General features: G+C 43.9%; 1 protein-coding gene across 6 annotated transcripts in view; it reads right to left on the minus strand.

Annotated features, from left to right (window-relative positions):
- GFRA1 (GDNF family receptor alpha 1) overlaps positions 1 to 21704 on the minus strand; it is a 224342-nt gene that overhangs the window by 96756 nt on the left and 105882 nt on the right. The gene's annotated exons all lie outside the window — the stretch shown is intronic.

The following is a 21704-nucleotide window of genomic DNA, read 5'->3' on the forward strand; positions in this document are numbered from 1 at the left end:
GTGGGCAGTGGTAGGAAACCAGGTGGGAAAGGCTGACGGGGCAAGATTAGACACTGAATCATCTGTGTGGAAAGGAGTTTGGATATGATTCTAAGTGCAATGGGAAATCACGATTCAATTCATGTTTTAAAGAGATAATTTTAATGGATGGATGGGCATGGTGATGTAAGGTGGACCAGAGAAGAAGCAGGAGCACCAGTTTGGAAGGTATTGCAATAAGCTAGTACCCCACACTGTGGAATCACACAGCACCGTCTTCATGACCTTTTAGAAACGTTCACCAGAAAGCACATGCACACTGTGTCTGTCTGTTCTTGTGCTGCTGTAAAGAAGTACCTGAGGCTGGGCTCAGCAAGCTTACAGTCATGGTGGAAGGCAAAGAGGAACAGGTGGTGTCACATGGTGGGAGTAGGGGCAAGAGGCCCGGCAGGGGGCAGGCACCAGACTCTTAAGCAACCAGATCTCATGTGTACCGAGTGACAACTCACTCATCACCAAGGGGATGGTACTAAACCATTCATGAGGGATCTGCCTGCCTGACCCAATCACCTCCCACCAGGCCCCACCTCCAATATTGGAAATCACATTTCAACAAGCGATTCAGATGGAACAAACATCCAAACCATATCACATGCCCTCAGCAGCAGTTGGATATGCTCCAATGTAAATATCCAAGGAAGTGTCTTTTGTTTTGATGATGTTTCAAACTCACACACATTTGTGACCATGATCACGAGGCAAAGAGGTACTGTGAACTTCTTAAAAGAATTTAGGTTTCTTTTAGTATGTGCTACGTTAGATTCGCTAAGCTGATAACATTTTAGTATTCAGCAAGTAATTACTGTTTACTAGGAAGACAGTAGATGACAAGTGCTTTTACTAACCACTGAACTGTGTGTCAGAGCTGGACTAAGTGTGTTATAAACCTGGTCTTATTTAATGGTTAGTAAAACCAACCATCCATCCATCCATGCATCCATCTACCCATCCATCCATTCATCCATCCAACAAATAAAAACTCCGAGGGGGCCTCCTTATTGTCCCAATTTTACAGATCAAGAAATAGGCTGAGGTAGTTAGGGGATTTGTTTAACACTACAAAGCCAGTCATCTATGAAGTTCTAGAGCCAGGAGACTGGCTTTAGAGGTTGGACACGAAGGTTCTCAAATGATGCAGAGACAGAATGAGCTACGCTCTGACTGCTAAACAAAAAATGAAGCATTTCCCAGAGCACCCAGGGTTACCATTTCACCATCCTTCCTCCCTTTATGCACCCTTCCGGAATTTCTAGAGCAGGAGTAGGTTTGTGCACAAGAGGACTAGGACACATGTGAAAAGTGATTAGCCTCCTCTGGTTACCTGGTCAGGGTCAAGCTGTTGCAGAGCAACAGGCTTTCTCAGCTACATCCCACTTAAACCACCCCAGAGTTCCTGACAGGTTGAGTGCTATTTGCTGGTTTAGAAATTAAACCACCATTGCCTTAAGATATCACTTTTTGGCTATCTTCCATTTATTTGAGAACCCTTTAAAAACTAGTGTGGAAGTAAACTATAGCTTCTAAGAAATGAGAAACTATATTAATGACTTGGAGTAAGCAAAGATTTCTTCAACAAAACACAAAGAATGCCTAGCATAAGGGAAAACTGACAAATTGGACTGTATTAAGTAAACAAACTTTTGTTCATCAAATGATACCATTTGAAAAGTGAAAGGCAAGCTACCACGTAGGAGGAGATATTTGTAATACATTTATCTGACAAAGGACTTATATCCAGATTTTATAAGCACTCTATAAATCAATCAGAAAAAGACAAGCAACCCAGTTAAAAAAGTAAACAAACAATAAGCAAAGCACTCAAACATGCACTCAAACAAACAAAAGAGAACATTTAAATGGACAAAGAAACATACAGAAAGGTGCTTAACATCATTAGTCATCAGGGAAATGCAAAAATAAAACCACAGTGAGATGCCACTACACACCCACCAAGATGGCTAAAACGAAGAGACAAAAACAAACATGAGTATGTCCGTCTGTCACTCTTACAATCTACTGGTGGGCGTGTCAACTGGTAGAATCACTTCGGAAGTCTAAACTGTTTGGCAGTACTAAAGTTGAATATAAGCATTCTCCTACGACCTAGCAATTTTACTCAACAGGAATGTGTCTATATGTTCACCAAAAGACACAAATGAGAATTTTCATTGCTGCTTGATTTATAGTCCCAAACTGGATACGACAAAATATCCAACTGTAGAAAGGATAAACTGCAAGGTAGTCATATGATAGAAAAATATACAGCAATTAAAATTAACAAACTATCGCTACATGCAACAACACGGCTGAGTCCTATGAACTCATGTTGGGCAAAAGAAGCGAGTCTCAAAAAGTATGTATTTTATTATTCCATTTATATAAAGTTCAAACAGGTAAACTTAATCCATGCGACAGAAGGCAGAATGGTGGCTACCTCTGTGGGGAAAGTGACTAGAAGGAGTTAGGAGGGTGCTTCTGGATCCTGGTCACGATTTATTTCTCCATTGGGTGGGCTTCAATAGCTGTGTTCACTTTGTAAAATTGCATCTAGCTGTATAGTTATGATTTGTTCACTATTCCGTGAATGGCAATGAAAGTTAACTTTAAAAATAGTGACTCCTAATGCCTTCACCACAAGCCGTTTTTGAACACCTACAGTAGACCAGGTCCTAGGCTGGCACAGAGAGGAATGGGGATCTGCCTATACATAAGACCAGGTCCCGGCCAGAGTGGACCTTTCAGCTTTGAGGTCTCTGCGCCTCCGTGCTCTTGGCCACTGCTGACTCGTCAGTGGAGATGATTCCATGCATAGGGAGCTCCTACTCAAAGGAATCCTGCTAGGGCTTCTTCAGAAAATACAATTGACTGCTTGAGACCTTACATACTTTCTGGAGGAGGATATTTATGTATCACATATATTAAAAGTAAAGCAAAAATCCTTGCCATTTTTAGCTCCATTTAAAAATAATGATACTGTGAATAGCTTCCCAAAACTCTAATGTGTCAAGAACTTTATCTCATTTAATACTCACGACAATCCTATGGTTACGTATTATAATTCCCATATTAAAAATAGGGAAATAGATTTAAAATAGGCAAAATAACTTGCCAAGGTCACCAAGCTGATGACTGGCAGAGCAAAATTACTTCATCCAGTCTCTTGGGCTCTCAAACCCTATTAGCAATTAACAGAGCCATTCCAAACACAGCCACATACCCTCCCTCTAAATCTTCCCCCTCTAGTGGAGGGAAGGAAGAGGCAAGCAGCTGACACCACCTGTCACCTGTTTTTCCTCATAGGGTGCTGATAGAAGGTCCGAAGATGAAAATGATTTGCTGCAAGTCACCTGAAAGCAGCTAGAGAAGGCCTCAAGGAAAACAAAGGCTTGTCTCCCACAACCCAGAACTGATACATATCAATGGAATTTTTTACAATTATAAAATATGATTGTACATATCACCACAAAATTAGTCAATTTTTCCGAGCACCTTTTATCCTTAAAGCACGGTCAGGTTCAGCAAAACATGGTAACAAAGGCAAAGCTTGGAAACCAATGCTGAGGAAAATGGGAAGGAGCACAATTATTTTCCTAGTGCCTCATGAAAAATGGAAGGTTTGGCTGTTGGGGTATAAAAAGCTCCTCTCTGTGCCACCAAATCATCACGCTGGATGCATGCCGGAGCCACAGGCAGTGCCAGAGACAGAGATGTTTATGGGCTTGGTGAAAAATAGATGGTTGTAAAACCAACTCTGCTTTATGAATCTGGCCAGTTAGAAAGGGAGAAGCCTTCTCCCGGGACAGGCTCTCCAGCACACCCACCAAAAGCAAACGCTAGAAAACAAAGAAGGCCACGATCTGTCCTGTGCAGGCCTGAGTGGCCCATGTGAATCAGCCTCACTTGGAGCAGGTACCGAAGGAGACAACATTTCCGTTCAGAAACAGGCCTCTTTCACCACTGAAAGGAGGCAACACAAAGCTCCAATCAAACCAAGCAAAACTGTGTGCTCCTAAAAGCAGAGAACAGAGCCATCACTTTCTGAACGCTCCTTGGTGAGAGATTCTAGATGGTAGATTGGGAAGGACAACACAAGAATATTCCTTTGAATGAGCATAATCTATCACCACTACATCAATCTGATTAATGTAATAGGATCATTTCAAAAGGAGGAAATGACAGGTCATTAGGAGGAATTTCAAATGAAGTTATTGGTTTAAATGCTTTTCTTCAGTTTTGTAGAGAATTTAAGCAGAATTTTATTTTGCATGTTTCATTCAGGGAACAAATGATATTTATATGCTTTTGCAAACCTTTCATGTACCCCAAACAATGTGGAGGCCTGAATTCTGGAGTACAACTAGAACTGCTTCAAAAATCTGTTTTGCCCCAACGTGGCCCATGCAATGTGTTTCTGGTTCAGTCAAACATGTTATCCATCCCCACTCATTCTTTATTTATCATATTCAGTGATAAAACAAACACCTCAATTCCAGGTTGTTTACCAAATAGTCTGATAATCTGATTCCAATTAAATGGTGAAGATCTACAATAAGAATAAAAATATAAATCATGTTAACCATCTGTTTTTGGCTGATAAAAGCGGCAAATGGAAAGGTTAAGTTGATATTCTGCATTTAATCTGTGCTATTGTGGAAGGAAAACCCAATTAGAGATGATATTTCATTGCAGGCTTTACACTGTTTCCCTTTTGTTCTTTAATTTGAGCTGTACCCATTGTGTTTCCAAACTAGGTGGAGGGTTCATTATCTCCTCCCCCAACGCATTGCAAGGGGGTGCCCTCATTTATAAATTTAACATTGCCAATGCCAGCTAATTATAACTAGCTACTCTCAACTGCCGAAATAACTCCTTTGCAGAGTCTAGCAACAGAGCTGTCTTCCAATGATCAGACAACAATGGACTCAGCTGCAACCTGCATTGCTCTCCCAGATACAATAAGGTGGGAACTCAGTGAAAAGGTGCTTTTAAACATTAAGAATTTAAAGGAAAGGTTAATCCAAACATTTCCTCTGGCATTAGCTCTCTGGGCACCATTTGTGAGTGGACAGTGAAGTCTGGAAGTAGAACATTTGGAAGTCATTTATTGAGGAAATGCTGCTGGCTGACTTGAAATCAAATTGTCTTCAATGTCTATGCCAAAGTAGAATTTTAATGACTTCTTTTAAGGGCCCAATACTCAAAAGCTGCTAGATCTGGGTATCAAATGTCCAGAAGGGGCAGACACGCTGCTGATCGCCCCTTGTGGAACCAGCTGCTTGGCAATGCTTCGGCATATCTGGCACACCAGCAGTCTAGTGACTGGTAGCTAAAGGCACCATCCTACCCACCACAATACCCACGAATCCATGCCTTCCAGCCCCTCAGAAGGGATAGAGTTCTCTGTTCATTCAAGCCTTCATGCTTCCGAATATGCTGTCCCTATGCCTTGAACATCTCCAGGTAATTTCCTATTCATCCTTGAAGAAAGAATCCCCCGCCTCTCCTCACCAATCTGTCCTCTCCTCCCATGAGACTCCTCCTCCCCCTCCTGTGCACAACACCATCACATGGTCAGTGGTACTTGTCACAGTATCTGTTCACATGAATTGAATGTGAAATTGGGAGTTCCTTGCTATAGAGCTACCTTAGTAAGCTTTCTATTTCCAGCACTGTATACAATGAACGACAGCCTGACAGAGGAATAAAGGAATGGATGAATGAACTGCCATTGTCCAATTTTTTGTCCTGAACCTCAGAGCTGGTGATTGGGTGAGAGGAGCATCTCTTAGATGCTCTGATGGTCCCCTGGCTTTGCACAAACACTGCAATGTGAACACACAAAAGTCCTCCATTCCTTACTCTGTAAGCCTGGTGGGTCAGAAGCCTTCCTTGTAGGAAGTTCCTGGTCTCTGGGTTAATCTCACTATCTAGTCCTAGTGGTACATGGCTTGTCATTCCTACTTCCTCAGGAATAATCCCTGAATTGTGTTGATGTGGACCTCCCATCAGATCACTTCCCCTCACCAGCAAAGGAAGTAAGATGTTCTCTGCAAAGAGTAAATGGCCATGCGGCTGGAAAGCGGAATCATTATTCCCGGTTGGTAAGCTGCCCAGAAGGCAATTTAGTGAGAGTCACCCCAGGATTGAAGGTTTCCCTGCTGCCAGGATCACCAAGTACATAAAGAAAATATACAATTATAAATAGATTGTAAGCTCCATGAGGGCTGGCACTGTGGATGGGCATAGTGCCTAGCTCAAAAGATACTTGTTGAGTGAATGAATGAATGATTCAGGAAAAAAATCTTAGGAAAGGGTAGAAAAGCCGGCTTCCCCATTTTATTCATGAGAAAACTCTGCATGCCCAAAGAGATTGCTCTATGCAGCATAGAATTACACTTCAAGCCTCCAGTGGTAGGTCAGGAGCGGGAAGGCCGTGGAGTGTGGAGTAAGGCCAGTCCACAGGAAGGGATACCATTATTCCAGAGAAAAAGCCACCAGTGCTGGGAGGACATGATCAGTCTGGGAACAGTGATGTCTAGCCACTACTCAGCAGGATGCTGGAAGCCACCATGAACAAGGAAGTCAGGGAGACTCGCCCCACTGCAAGAGGCACTCACAGTGAGCAAAACAATGAGGTGTTCTGCAGAAAGCTAGAGCCCAGTACCAGAGGGGGTCACCCTGGCTGCAAAGGCAGTGGGTGCCAAGGCAAGCTTACAGGGGCACAAGGACAGCTCTGTCAGCAGCACTGAGGCCTCAACACAGTCTCAGCCCCTGTGAGCCATGCACATGGTCCTTCCAATCACGGCACACAGACTGGACCCCTGGTTCTCACCAAATGCAGGGGCATCCCATCCTCCGCAGCAAAGACTTTGCGTTTGAAGGAAATGGTGCATTGCCATCCTCTAAGTCATCAGGCGTGATACAGCCACATTTTTTTTAAAAAAGTGTGAACATGCAACCTGGCTATATTCAACTATGGACAATCCAACTAAGGACCAGAGTCAGTGAGAAGGGACCAAAACACAAACCAGTTTCTCACCCGACTTCAGAGTTACTAAAGTCAGGGTCCCTAGCAGACAACTTCAGTTACCTTCTGACCCTACCTCTCTGAGGAGGGCAGTGTCTTCAGGACCCCACACTGGCCCAGCTTGTTCTAGTCTCATCTCTTCCCTAACCCAGAAGTTCCCAAGTGTGTCCCTTGGAACTGAATAAAGAGGTCACTGGGTCATTCTGGTTTAAAGAAAGCTTAGCACTTTTCATCACTGCAGAACTTGTTGGAGCCTTTATATGTTACCATGTAGTGGATCCTCATGCAGGCCACACTATGCTGTCTGCTGTGTTCCCCACTCTTACTTCACAGAACAGGGGAAGTACTGATCTGATGCCACACACAGAGCTTAGTGTCAGGGTGTCCCCACAGCAAGGCCCTCATTTCAACGTGTAAACTTCAGTGTTTCCTGGGCTCTGGCTCTGGCTGTGAATGCGGAGGGCTGACTGGAAATGGGCACTTTGACTTTGCACTACACCCTGCACTGCTTTTGTTAGGTTCACAGCCCTGCATGAACAAGTGAAGTGGGAGACTCTGGCTGCACAGGAGGCTGAGGCCAGAAGCCCTGCGGTGTGCGGGCCACAGGTAACCACACACAGAGGTTTGAGGGGATAGCACATCCTCCTTGTCTTCCCACCCATGAGAGCTGCCCTTAGGTCAATTAAGAAAACAAAATGTGAAGACCACCTATCATTCCACAGCTTATCAATCATATAAAATGGTCACTAATCCCACCTCCTACTGATAACTGAACCATAAGGATTCCAATAGACAGAAGTTCTTTTCTTTACAAAACAAAATCACGTGAAATTTACTTTTTCTTCACTAACCAGTATATCAGGGACATTTTTCCTGGCCAACATATAAACCTGCCTCATCCATGCTATCAGCTTCATTCAAATCCATTGTGAGAAACTGTCATTTATTCCCCAGTCTCCTACTGCAGGATATAAAAGCCTTTTGGTTTTGTCTTTTGGTTTTATTATTAGTTGTTACAAATAATGTGGCAGGAAACATTCGGGAATTTATGTCTTTATGTACCACATTTCTGTACACTAAATTCCTAGAAACAGTACTACAGAGTCAAAGGAAAGATATTTTTAATTTCAAAAGATATTGTCAAATTATACTCCAAAACTCTTATAACTATTTTACATTCCCACCAACATGACAAAAGAAGGGTGCTTAGCACTTTCCCATAATAGTTATTTCGGTATATGTCTTTTTCTGCAATCAGTCAGAAAATGCCCTGAAGGCAGCAAACACCACTTATCCATCTCTGTGTATTCACGTCCTTGGTATTTCATCTCACTCACAGTAGATGCTCAAGGAATATTTGCTGAATGAATGTCAGTAAGAAATCATTAGACATCATTCAAGTGCCTGGGATGAAACCATAATCCACAAGCAATAAACTAAGATCCAGTGTTATACAACATGACAAAGGCATACAATTATCTGCAAGAATAACTGTCCTAAATGGGTTGGAGATCAATGACCAATTAATGGGCAATATAAGTTTCACAAAAGGATGTATTGCCTTTAACAAATCATGCATCTAGACAACCCCCAAGTGGCGGGGACCACCAGGCACACAGCCATGAATACATCTGGATATCCACTCACATGCCACATCCAATCCTACGCAAGCCAGTGTGGGTTCCTCAACTACTTAGAAAGGAGGGCACCTGTCAATAACAACAATAAATTATTAATTCTTGGGTTACAGGATCTTAATTTACTGCTGAACTCCTCAAAGGAAATCCATGCAAAAGTAGAAACCAGGACATACTCCTTTCTCAGGAGAATTCTGGGCAAGATGGTCTCATGCAGTTAGAGAGACCAGATGGCTTCCAACCTGGAGGAGGAGACTGGGAGGCAGAACTCAGGAGCAGAAATCAGAGTTGGGATGCCAACTGGGAGGTGAGAGGTGAGCCTTGGTGCTGGGCTTCATCTTATGAGGGTGACTGGATAGAGAAGAGGACTAGGACAGGCATCTTTAAGCACAGTTTGGGAAGCAGATGCTCCATAATTTTCTGAAACTCTAGGCTTTCTCCGTGTGGTCACTGGAAGGTCAGTTCTCCAGCCCAGTGCTTCTGCCCCAACACACAGTATTTGATGTGCTATGTTTTTCCAAGATCCTCACTTTCTAACTCCCAAATATGGAGATTCTCATTTATGATGAGATCCACCATGTTCTGCAAGAACCAATTTGGAAGCAGCAGCGTCTCCCTAATAAAAAGAACATGGGAAGCTTCTTACATCAAAAAGGAAGTTGATGACAACTTTGACATGAAAATGTATACTCTATTGATATGGTTTGGCTGTGTCCCCACTCAAATCTCACCTTGAATTGTAATAATCCCCACATGTCAAGGGTGGGGCCAGGTGGAGAAAATTGAGTCATGGGGGCGGTTTCCCCCATACTGTTCTCTTGGTAGTAAGTCTCATGAGATATGATGGTTTTATATATGGGAGTTCCCCTGCACAAGGTCTCTTGCTTGCCACCATGAAAGACGTCCCTTTGTTCTGCCTTCACCTGCCATGATTGTGAGGCTCCCCCAGCCATGTAGAACTGTGAGTCCATTAAAGTTCTTTCCTTTATAAATTACTCAGTTTTGGCTATGTTTTTATTAGCAGTGTGAAAACAGACGAATACACCTATATATAATTTCACTGCCATTTGTGCAAAAGAAAAAATTATAGGCCAATGTTCAAATGGGCCACTTGGCCCTGTACAAACAAGAAGCACCATTTATGGCCGTTTATAACATTGAGAATTATTTCAGGCTCCAATCTCAGATAATAACCCCCTTGCTGGGAAGAGGATAGTCTTCCAGAATGTTTTCTATTTGCCAGCTCTTTTTCAAGCTCAAGTTCTGAACAACATTCTCTTTCCTGACTCTGTTTGCTGGAACTTTCCCAAGTGCAGCCCACATCATGTTTCATCAGCTCTTCCAGAATCTAAAAGGCACCAAGACTGGGTTCATCAGCAGTTGGACCTGGAGGCAGCCGAGCCAGCCCTGATTTGACCCATATCATGGATCTAAGCAGGCAGCATCAAGCTGGAGAAGAGTCAGGGACCAGAGTCTAGGGAGAAAGAGACCAGAGATCTGAAAGGACCCACAAGAGCATTAACTAGTCTGAGTCTAGGGGATGTATCTCTCCACAGGCCGAAGCCACGTTAATGGTGGTCATGGGGTGGTTGGAGGACTGGGGCCTCCCCAACCACCTCTCCAAGCAGTACTCACATCCTTGGCAGGACTTCCTACCCTCAACTGGCTCTGGGGTCCCTTCTTGCCACGCTCCCGTGATCAGGCTTCACAGGTTCCTTTGCAAAGAGGTTCATCTGTGGAGGCTCTGGAGCATGTGAATGTACAGGGTTGCATGTGCACATACATATGCACTTGGACACTGTACTTAATGGAGGAGCTCACAGCCAAAAATCCGTGTTGAAAACTTTCCACTAATAAGACAGATTTTTAAAAAGACCATTATACATTGTTCCAAAGAACTTTGTCTTGTGATGATTGCACAACCTTATGAATATACTTAAAAACCATTTTAAAGAGTGGATTCTATGGTATGTAGATGATATCTCAGTATAAAAGAAAGAAAGAAAAAAAGGACTGTGACTTAGAAAAAAGTGCTTGCAAGAGTTGTGCCTGCCTTTGGTAGATGAGCAATATGTCTTGAGTCACAAGGACAGATTTGGGCTCTCAGTCGCCTGTCTGAACATATACCTGCATGCGAAACAGGATGGGGAGACGACACCTCATTCTCTGTAACAGTCACATGTGCTGCTGACCATTGTAATGTCACATGCTGCTGCTGGCAGGCGACCCCTGGTCCACAGTGTGGGAAAGGCCACCTGCCTCGCTCTTAATCACCCCAGGCCTGGATGAGGAAAATCGATGTAATGACCCATAAGAGGAATCTGTTCATAAAGAAGGTCACTACACACCTCTAGTTATTCTCTGGCTCTAAGGAAAGAAAATACCATAAAAATCTATGGGTAGGGCATAACCCCATGCTCCATTAACACACATGATTTGGGGAGGAAAAAGACTCATGGGTGCTCATGCCAACATTTTCTTCCTCATTCCTGTCCACACCAAGTGCTCACATGCCAGGCACTTGCTCAAGAAACACCAGAAGCCAAAGCATAGCTCGACATTGCAAACAAGCCATTTGTTCTCAACCCATTGAAGACGTTGTTGGGAAACAATTTATCCACAGACTCAGATTTCCAGCATCCCCGTGGTGCCTTCAAGGCCCATTTCTTCTTGGGCTGTCAGTTGCTAAGTGCAAACTCCAAGCAGCATCTTGAAATTCATGCAAATTCATGAATAAATACAATTTGCTCATTGGAAGCATACCTTCGCCTTTCCCACAAGGCTACCATCCCCGCGGGCTGTGCTGCGGTCACTCCACCAGCATGGGGTGACCTGCAGCAGGGCCACAGACCCAGAGCACACAGTCCCCGCTCGCACAGCCTGGTCTTTAGCTTCCCTTTTCAGAGTGGAATGCACACGGTAAGTCTGTGAGCCACCGAGGGAGGGGATCTGGATGAGCCATAAGGTCACACTCTCCACCAATGCTGGCCACACATTTCTTCCCCATTGCTCCACTCATTGAGGGGTTCTAACTTGAGTGAACCTCCAAAGGTCTGTGTCCCCGAGTTTGATCTGTCTGTCCCAGCACCAGGGAGATGTTAGACATGGGATGCCACCAGACATTGTGCAATGTCAGGAAGTCCTTGCTGGATATGCTTCATAAATGCTCCCATCGAACCCCTTGGTGCTTCCTTTGTGCTGACACCATTCCCACTCCCAAAGAGGCCTGTGGCAGCAGTAGGTCAGGAGATCCCTAAGGGAACCAGCAAAGGACGGCCACTCTTCTCAGTCCTTCTCCAATGTCACACAGGCCCTGCTTGCCACAGATGGAATGCTGGCTAACTCAAGCTGACAAGCCCACAGACTAGACTTTACCGGATGGCCTTCACACCCCAACTCCTCATTGCTGGATGTCTCAATGTTCTGTATGAACTAACAGCAAGACATAACCTGTGGCATCCTACCATTCACTGGGTTTAAAAATTAGCAGTACTAGACAAGTTCTGCATTTTCCTAACAAAAAAAAAAAAAAAAAAAAAAAAAAAAAAAAACAACAACAACAACAATCCAACACTAACCTCCAAAATCTCATATTGTTTTGCTTTTCAGTTTTTGTGTAACCAATTAGTCTCTTTTGTGCTCTTGGTCCTGCTTTGGTTTGGGTAAGAGTGAACAGCATTTGAAATGAAGGCATTGTTTATTCACAAATCAAATAAGCTCCGGGCAGCTGCCCCAGTGGCTTCCTCATTCAGCTAAATTAATGCCCAAAGCCTCAGGGTGAACAGTCTTTTGGAGAGAACGTGGGCATTTATTTTCGGATTCTCATTCAGTGTTGGGTCTTTTAATGCCAGATCCTATTTAATATACTTGTGTTATGTTAAACTGTGTGCAAATTTATTCTATGGACTACTTGACAGAATTCATACTATTAAAGTCACATATGATTTGCACTTGAAAAATAAGGTCTTTACTTCACTTTAGCAGCAACCCAGTGTTGCCTTTAGTGGAATTTAAGCCCTACCAGACCCTGCCATCCCTCTGAAGCCGGCCCTCATTTTCCTATTTTCTTTCTACTCAGAGAGGTCACTGCAAAGTATTGCAGGCATTCTGTCCTCCACCTGTGAAACCATTTATACGATTTTTAAAATAAGTTTTTCATAATAACTGTTGCTCTTTTTAAGTATGTAACCAGCACTCCTTTCCAATATTGTGCCTTCTCATTCCACCTTGCAAGGGATAGACAGTTCTTAATAATGTGTTACTGGATTTTAGAACTATCCTTCAGACTTTGTATTCTCTGGAAACATGGAGCTTCTAAGAGTTTTGGGTCCTGAAATCTCGGAGTCTGAGGTGAATTTTGAATCAAGCAGAAACTCAGTGTCTTCAGCAATTCTATCTTAAGTTTCATTCTGCCTTTAACACGTCCTAGTCCCCAAACGCAGCTCAGGAATGCTCAAAACAGCAGCCACACATGGAGACTGTGTGGCGACATGTTGTCTCCATCTTTCAACTATCCTCCCCGTATTGTGGATAATAAGAAGTCACTTCCATATGTTTGAAAGGTTGGGTCCATTTCTCTCCTTATAAAACTGAGGCTGTCCCAAGGGAAAAACTCTTATTCAAGCACAGGGCCAGGCTATAACTCACATGAAACTTACTTCCTCTTCTCTCACATAATAATGTAGATCAGCTACCCAATCACAGCCATAAACAGCATTTCCCTTGGTCCCTGAAATCACTTCCAATCAGAAATCAACCTGGTGAATTGTGATTACTCTCAAAGCTCAAGAAACCCTGGCCCTCACTGTGTACGTATGAGGTTTCTAGTTGTTCTGCCTTGGTGTCTCTGTTTCTCTCTCTTTCGCGCGCGCTCTCTCTCTCTCTCTCTCTCTCTCTCTCTCTCTCTCTCTCTCTCTCTCTCACACACACACACACTCACAAGAGAGAAACTCACATTCTCTCTCATGAGGGAAAGAGAGAGACAGAGAGAGGGGGTAGCAAGGAGAGGAAAACAGGACCTTGTGGTGATGTATTTTTATTTTATTCTGTTTTTTACTTTTAAGTTCAAGGGTACAAGTGGATGTTTGTTACACAGATAAACTTGTGTCATGGGGGTTTGTTGTACAGATTATTTCATCACCCAGGTATTAAGCCTAGTACCTATTGGTTATTTTTTCTGATCTTCTCCCTCTTCTCACCCTCCACCCTCTAAAAGGTCCCATTGTGTGTTGTTCCCCTCTGTGTCTCCCACTTACAAGTGAGAACATGCGGTATTTGGTTTTCTGTTCCTGCATTCGTTTACCAAGGATAATGGCCTCCAGCTCCATCCATGCCCCTTCAAAGGACGTGATCGCAGTCTTGTTTATGGGTGCATAATATTCCATGGTGTATGTGTACAACATTTTCTTTATCCAGTCTATCATTGATGGGCATCTGGGTTGATTCCATGTCTTTGCTATTGTGAATAGTGCTGCAGTGAACATAAACATGCATGTGTCTATGGGAGAATGATTTATATTCCTTTGGGTACATACCCAGTAGTGGGAATGTTGAGTCAAATGGTATTTTTGTCTTTAGTTGTTTGAGGAGTCACTGCACTGTCTTCCACATTGGCTGAACTAATTTATCTTGTGGCTATTTAAATCCACTACACCACTGCTCCTGGGTCTACAACCGTTCCGTGGCACCACTTTTCTTCTCTCTTGCCTCTTCATCAAATCTCTGTCCAAAATGGTTTCTTCTGGGCATAAACACATTCGGATCTCCTTTTCCTAAAAACACCTTCCCCTGGCCCCCGCAGCCTCTACTATGTGACCCTGAGCCTCAGTCTTACTGTGACTGCCATCCCACTGCCAAGTGTCTTCTATCACACCCTAGAGACAGGAAGGGAGGAGGCTCCAGTGCACTTCAGTCTCCTTTCCTCCCCTGCCAGCTCCTCCTACTCCTTAAACTCTGATTCCAGCCAAAACATGGAATTCCCTCCCTTGAAGGATCCCAACAATCTTCTTAATCTCAAATTCAACTGTGTCTTCTCAAGCCATATTTTCTTTGACCTTTAAATAGCAGAAGAACTTCCTCCCCAACATCAGACTTTCAAGGTTTTCCTAATTTGCCAATGGCTCCAAAAGCCTTTCCCAAATGAATACTTCCCAGGACTCAACCTTATCCTCCCATCACCAATGATTTAAATCCTACCCAGCATTGCAGGTGGGGCTCCAAGAGGCCTTCGCTTTGCCCCTTCACATTTTCTCCTTGGAACAACTCTAACATATGGTCTGGCATAAGCCTCCTACTTTCTCCTTGGTGGTGATCCCTAGTTTCATCTCTCTCTGGCCAGATCCTAAGCTTATGGAGGGTGAAGACTGTCTCAATCCTGTTAAAATCCCTGTGGATTGGGCCCAATGCCTGGTATGTAATGTCTGCAGAAGGCCAAATTAGTTCCTTTTCAAAATTAGTTGTAACCAAAGTCCTTTTTTTTCCTTCCCAGTTTCTGCATTAGACTCTCACTTGGCACAAGCCAAAGACCAAAACTCTCTGTTTTAATGTGCAGAATACTCCAGAGGGCCTGACTTTTAAAATAGAGGTCCCCAGGCTCCAACCTTAGATACTCTCAAGTTGCAGGTCTAGGGAGGATCCCAGGAGAGAACATTTTTATCAAGCATTCTAAGTGACCAGGACACAACCTGAGGAATGCTGCTTTACATCCATGATCCTCAGAGAAGCACTGCTATGAAATACTCATGAGAGTCAGGCTTCATGTCAAGTGCAAAATCCACTCCTGATTCATGAAATCTTAAATTGTTAAGAGTCCATATAATGGACTTTGGGGACTTGGTGGGGAAGGTTGGGAGGAGGGTGAGGGATATAAACAACATATTGGGTACAGCGTACACTGCTTCGGTGCTTCGGTGATGGGTGCACTAAAATCTCAGGATTCACTGCTATAACGTTCATCAATGCAACCCCAAACCACTTGTATCCTATTAAAATAATAAATAATACATAAATAAGAGTCAGTGATTCAAACCTTCAAAAACCAGTGAATTTTTTTTTTTTTTTTTTTTTATGTCAGACAGGCAAGTGTGATTGTCATTCAACAATTATTTATTGAGGACCTACTAAGTACAAGGCACTGCTCTAGGTTCTTGGAATAGGGCAGTGAATTACACAGACAAAGCAGAAATGTCTGCCTTCCTGGGGTTTGCCTTCTGAAAGAGTTGCCCCGTCCCGCTACCACGTTACCATTAAGATAGGGTTCAAAAGAAGATTGAGCAAGGCAGGGAAAAATCGTCTCCTGCAGTTTCCCATGGGATCAAAACAGAGTTTCCACAGCATGTGTAAACCAGTTCCCATGCTGGGTGGTCCTGGCCCAGAGTCCTTCTGGGTGGGCTATTTCCTTCTGCAACTGTCTACCTGCTGTTGTGTCACTCTGCAGGCCTGGACTCACTCCACTTGCTCATCAGGCAACAGGAGGAAGGGTATCGTGCTGGTCTGTTGAACTGAATGCTCAAGCTCCCTTCAGGTGGATCATGGGCAGTGGGGAGGAAGGGCCAGTCTTGGGGGGCTGAACAAGAAATTCTTTTAGGGCCCCCAAAGAGCTTCCCCTTCTCACCATCTGTCCAGCAGAGGCCGTGGGCTCTGCTGAATATTTCATATGTATTGTCTGCTGCTAGGGTTGTTTTATTCATCATTAGTTTTATTTGATCCAACCATTTCTTGAAGCCATCTGCATCCAGCATGCAGATTATACTCATACCAGCTTTTCTTTCACATATAAAAGCCACAATGAACTCTGCTATATAAACAATTTCTCAGTACTTCAGATAACTTTAATAGCTTCTCTTTGAAAACAAAACCCTTAGTGATATTTAGACATGGGTTCCAGATAGGGCAGTTAAGTATACCTTGCCCCTGGGAAGTTTCTCTGCAGCAAGGGCGGTGGGCTGGGCCCCATCCCCTCGGTCACCTCCCACTGATTTCCCTCATCACCCCTGAGGGAGGATGCCTCCAACTCCAGGACACAGGACTAACTCCAGGGCCATTTGCCAAGAGGGACCACTGTCTTTATGAGACACGAATCTGACAAACTCAACCAGTGCCCCTAAGAACATCAAGATCCCCTGCCTTGATGAATAGAGTTCACTTTTTGCCTTCCAAAGGCTATGCTAGATCTTAACTGTTAAAACATAAACTAAAAAGTACCTTCCCCCAAAGCTGATCCTAATCATTTTGATATGAACAGGAGGCAGGGAAATACTAGGTAGAAGATGGTGGGGTCCCTGGCGAGGGCTCCACCCTCAAGCTGGACCTGCAGCCCTAAACGAGAACTTCACATCCCTGTTTTCTCCCCGAATGTTGATTTTTGGCCCACCATGGCCCATATCCTGTGCCCATAAAAACCGAAAGCTCCACTGGCAGAGGAGCAGAGTGCTGTGGCAGAAAAGGAGAGAAGAGAAGAAGTGTCCAAATGTCAAGAGGAGAAGAGGCAGCTGGACGGCAGAGACTACGGTCACAGAGTTTGGCCAAGGTCAGGTGGAGAAGAGTTCTGTCCCCAGCCAAACTCCAGGAAAGATTATCTTCCCACTCCATCCCCTTTCCAACTCCCCATCCCACTGAAAGTCACTTCCACCACTCAATAAAATCTCCACATTCACCATCCTTTAAGTCCATGTGACCTCATTCCTCTTGGGCCTGGACAAGGACCCAGGTGCAGTTGCAAGAAGCTGTCACAGTGACCCTCCACTGAGCTGTTTAACACTTAGCCATCCACAGACAGCACATGCTAAAAGAGCACTGATTATAAAACACACCCTCTGGGGCTCCAGAGGTTGCTGGCAACCCCTAGACATTGCCGTGGGCTCGTACAGGGGTTTGTTCCTGCCGGGGCCCAAAGGCACTCGCCCCAGTTCCTGCACCCACTCACCTGCATGCACCACCCACCATAAGGGGTTTGAGCACACGTAAGCAGCTGAGCAAAGGAGCCACCTCTGTTGCAAGTCCCACCAGAGGGTCAAGGGAGCTCTCCTGTCTCAATTGCTAATCAAAGGCCTCCTATGAGCAACATCGAAGTTTAGGACAGGAAGAGAGTCACCACCACAGTTATCTGCTATGTGATGCTGAGCCTGTCTTGATAGGAATTCAACTAAAAGCACAAATCCAAGGAGAATTCTTAACATGTTTTAATCTTCTACTAGTTGTGTGGCATTGAAAAGGAAGTGGGGCAGTCAACTCCATTCTCTCTCTGGGTTACACTGCTCACAAATATCTTCTCTTTACTTTCAAGTTCTCTATTGAGATAATTCATGTAAAATGCCTGGAATACGACCGGGTATCGTACCTACTTAACAGATGGTGTTTCAATTTGCTCTTCTAAATTTCTGTGTTTTGGACCAAACCAAAGGAAACCTATACCCTATTTGTTACTGAGTAATGGAGCAGAAGTCTCTTTGGACTCCTTTTTCCCCTTTGAGCATTTAAAATACAGGCTCCCTACCCCATGACTTTTCATGGAAATTTATTCACATTCATTAAGGCTTTGGGAATTTTGAATTAAAAACTCAGGGAAGCTCAGATTCAGTTCTCCGATAGGCCTCCGCTTTTTTTTTAACCTGATCTTAATAAATCAAATAAAATAACCCACACTGTTTATGTAAATGTAAACCTACTGGTTCATAAAAGTGGGCTCAGATAAGCAAGAAAACCCCAAGAGTTTAGACCAGACAAAGAACTTCCCCTGAAAGCTTATCTGTTCTCCAGGGGACTTGATTTCAACAGCTGCTGTAACCTCCTGTCTAAAAATCCTGGTAGAATGCATTTGGAATTTTCAATATTCACAGGACACATCCTTTTGCTAACACATCCCAGCCAGGTCTCCAAAGTCACCCTCACAGTATTTGCAAGCTAATCTTTCTACATTTACTTATAAAAGCTGTCAATTAGGAAAACCTCTCTCTCTGACAGTCAGGAACTGCATCCTATTTTCATGTACATAGACACACAATGAATCACAGGCTTTACTAATCCTTTAAGAGTGTTAGAGGTCCTAGGGGACTGTTAGAATGAAAGCAAACCCTGCCCTGGATTATGCTATTTCCGACTAATCCTAGGAAAATGAATGTTAATTTATCATGAAAAAGGGTTAATTATGCATTTATTTCCGACGTAGGTACATGAGATCAGGCTCAGAAATAATACGGAGTATAATTCTCTTTTAAATGAGGATTCCATTTTAAGCATTTTTATCAAACAGACGCTACACTCGAAGCAACCATACCAAAGAAAAAGAGTAGCTTGGTAATGACAAGACCCAACTATAATTTTAATTAACCTTCTGATCCTGCTTAAATATATTTTGCCTTGTAAAAATCTGTAATAACATCTATTTCAATCTCCTCTGCTATTAGTTATTAAATTGAAAATGGATGCCTAGACTGATTTGGCAAAGATATTCAAGAAATTTTTCTTTATTCTCTCTGGTTTATTAAAGTAATAATTTGTAGCATAAAATTTCTCTGATTAAGTAATTTAGTGTAATTAAATCACCAGATTTATTAAGCTTCCTGAAACAGCACACACACAGCTGGAATGATGGTGACTGTTAGCAGCTGCTGAGACACAAGCACATCTTGGCAGTGGCTTTCCTTGAATTTTCCTTCTGCTCAGATCAAGGAGTCATCGGTTTCACCTGCTATCTCCCATGGTCCCTGAGGTTCTGAAGGCTTCTACCTACTGAGTCACTCCTGCTCACAATTAAAGAAGGGTCCTCATGAGAGGTCACTCTGCTGGTATCAGTGTGGTATCAGCAGAGGGAGGCTCAGCAAAGGAACTCTGTTTAGCCCCGATGTAATCATTGAATGCCCAGCTTAGTGGTTTTTCTTCTTCCCTCTCCTGTAATCACTCGGATCCCCAAAGCTCCATTCTGAATGTTTCCCTTGTCCCGAGGATACACGTCAAGTCCTTCCACTGTGTTTACCCTCAGTCCTGAGAACTCTTCAGAAGATGAGACCCGATTAAACGTTCCCAATTCTATCATCTTTACAAAGCCTTTGGAGCTTTGCTGGAAGACAAGCAGGAGCCAGGATTACTTAAGAATATTAATAGAATATACAATTCCTAATCCCTCTGCTGTGCTGTTCGCTCACGACAACTGACACACTAGACATTAGAGGTAAGACAAGGGAGCTTACACATACCCACCCATCCATCTGCCCACCTACTCGGGAAATGTTTACCAAGAGCCTATGATCTGTTCCCCATTGAAGTGGTGTGGGCGAGCAAGGAGGGCCCAGGAACCCTATTCTCAATAGGTTCAGAGTCCATTAAGGAAGGCAGACATAGAGACTAAAAATTAGTCTGTCAAATAGTAAGGTTGTCAGTGGGAGATGAGGAGGAACTCTAGATTCAGTCGGAAGAGGGGATGCAAAGGCTTCTAAGAAGAAATGGCACTTGAGTCCCTTCTTGAAGGAAGAACGGGTTGGGGGGCAGAGGGTTCAGAGAAGGAGGGCCAGGTTGAAGGGAATGAATGCAGGAGGCAGCCAGGCAGGGCACGTGTGGGGCATTCTAGTAGCTCCGGCTGGCTGGCGGATGGGCATGTGTAAGGGGAAGGTGGAGGGTCAGCAGGACTCAGCAGACACAGGGCTGTGTATCCAGGCTGAGGTGTGGGGGCCTTAACCTCACAGAATGGGTCAGTCACCACCTGAGGGTGCCCACGTCCCAGCACCTCACAGTGGGGACAGACCTGCTGGCTCAGTTTGCACTTTGGAACATCTCTGGCAGTCATGAGGAGGTAGGTCTAAGAAAATGCATAGTCAGAAGCCAAGAGCGCGAGACTGCTGCAGACACTCAGAGGTATGAGAATATAAAACTGACGTGAAATCATCCTGAATGACCCTTCGAGCAGAGGTCTGCTTTAAAGGAGACAACAATAATCTGGATACAGAAATTCTCCTGTCATAACACACACATTTGTGGAATATATTCTATGAGCCTGGTATTGAATGCAAGTATTTCTTTTTTAAATTGGAAATTGCTGTATGTTAAGTTTCTTACATCAATACACATTTAAAAGCACTTCCACGTAGATGATTCCATCTCGTCCTCACCTGAGCAGCTGTGGATGCTGGGCACACCTCAGAACCTGGGGACCAGTGCTGTGGGACCACTGCTTTTCCTGGTGGCTGAGCTCATGCTGTCTGCCAACCCTGTATGGGAGAGGCTGGATGACAGTCCTAAGGCTCTGCTGAATGGAGGCTTGATGGGGGTATGACGTGGCTTCCGTTTGACAGATGAGACACATGAGGCACAAAGTATCCAGTGTTACACCTGCACAAGGGGGCTTAGGCAATATGCCCCCTTCTAATTTTCCTAGTTCTGCCATTTCTCCTATACAACATTGCCTCTGGCATATGGTACACTTCATATTTTAACCCATATATGATGAAGAGTATACCTACTGCTTTCACCATATCCCTTTCCAATAACTATTCATTGTTTTTAAGGGCACAAGATAGACCACGACTCCAAAGGGATTCAGAACGGCTCCTCTATTCTAAATGGAGGCCTAGAAACTGATTTAAAACAAAACAGAACAGAACCGCTGCCTTAAATACCAACCCTAACTAGAGAAAGTTTTCTGACATATATCTATTTAGTTGGGCTGAACAGGTTTTTTTCCCCCAAGTAAAAAAAGTCAATTGGCTGGTGCAGTGGTTCACACCTATAATCCCAGCACTTTGGGAGGCCAAGGCAGGCGGATCACCTGAGGTTGGGAGTTTGAGACCAGCCTGACCAACATGGAGAAACCCTGTCTCTACTAAGAATACAAAACTAGCTGGGCATGGTGGTGCATGCCCGTAATCCCAGCTACTTGGGAGGCTGAGGCAGGAGAATTGCTTGAACCCGGGAGACGGAGGCTGCGGTGAGCCGAGATCGCACTATTGCACTCCAGCCTGGGCAACAACTGCGAAATTCCATTTCCAAAAAAGAAAAAAAAAAAAAAAAAA

The sequence above is a fragment of the Rhinopithecus bieti genome, unplaced genomic scaffold, assembly GCF_001698545.2.
Source record: "Rhinopithecus bieti isolate Rb0 unplaced genomic scaffold, ASM169854v2 scaffold_5982, whole genome shotgun sequence".
Taxonomy (NCBI): domain Eukaryota; kingdom Metazoa; phylum Chordata; class Mammalia; order Primates; family Cercopithecidae; genus Rhinopithecus; species Rhinopithecus bieti.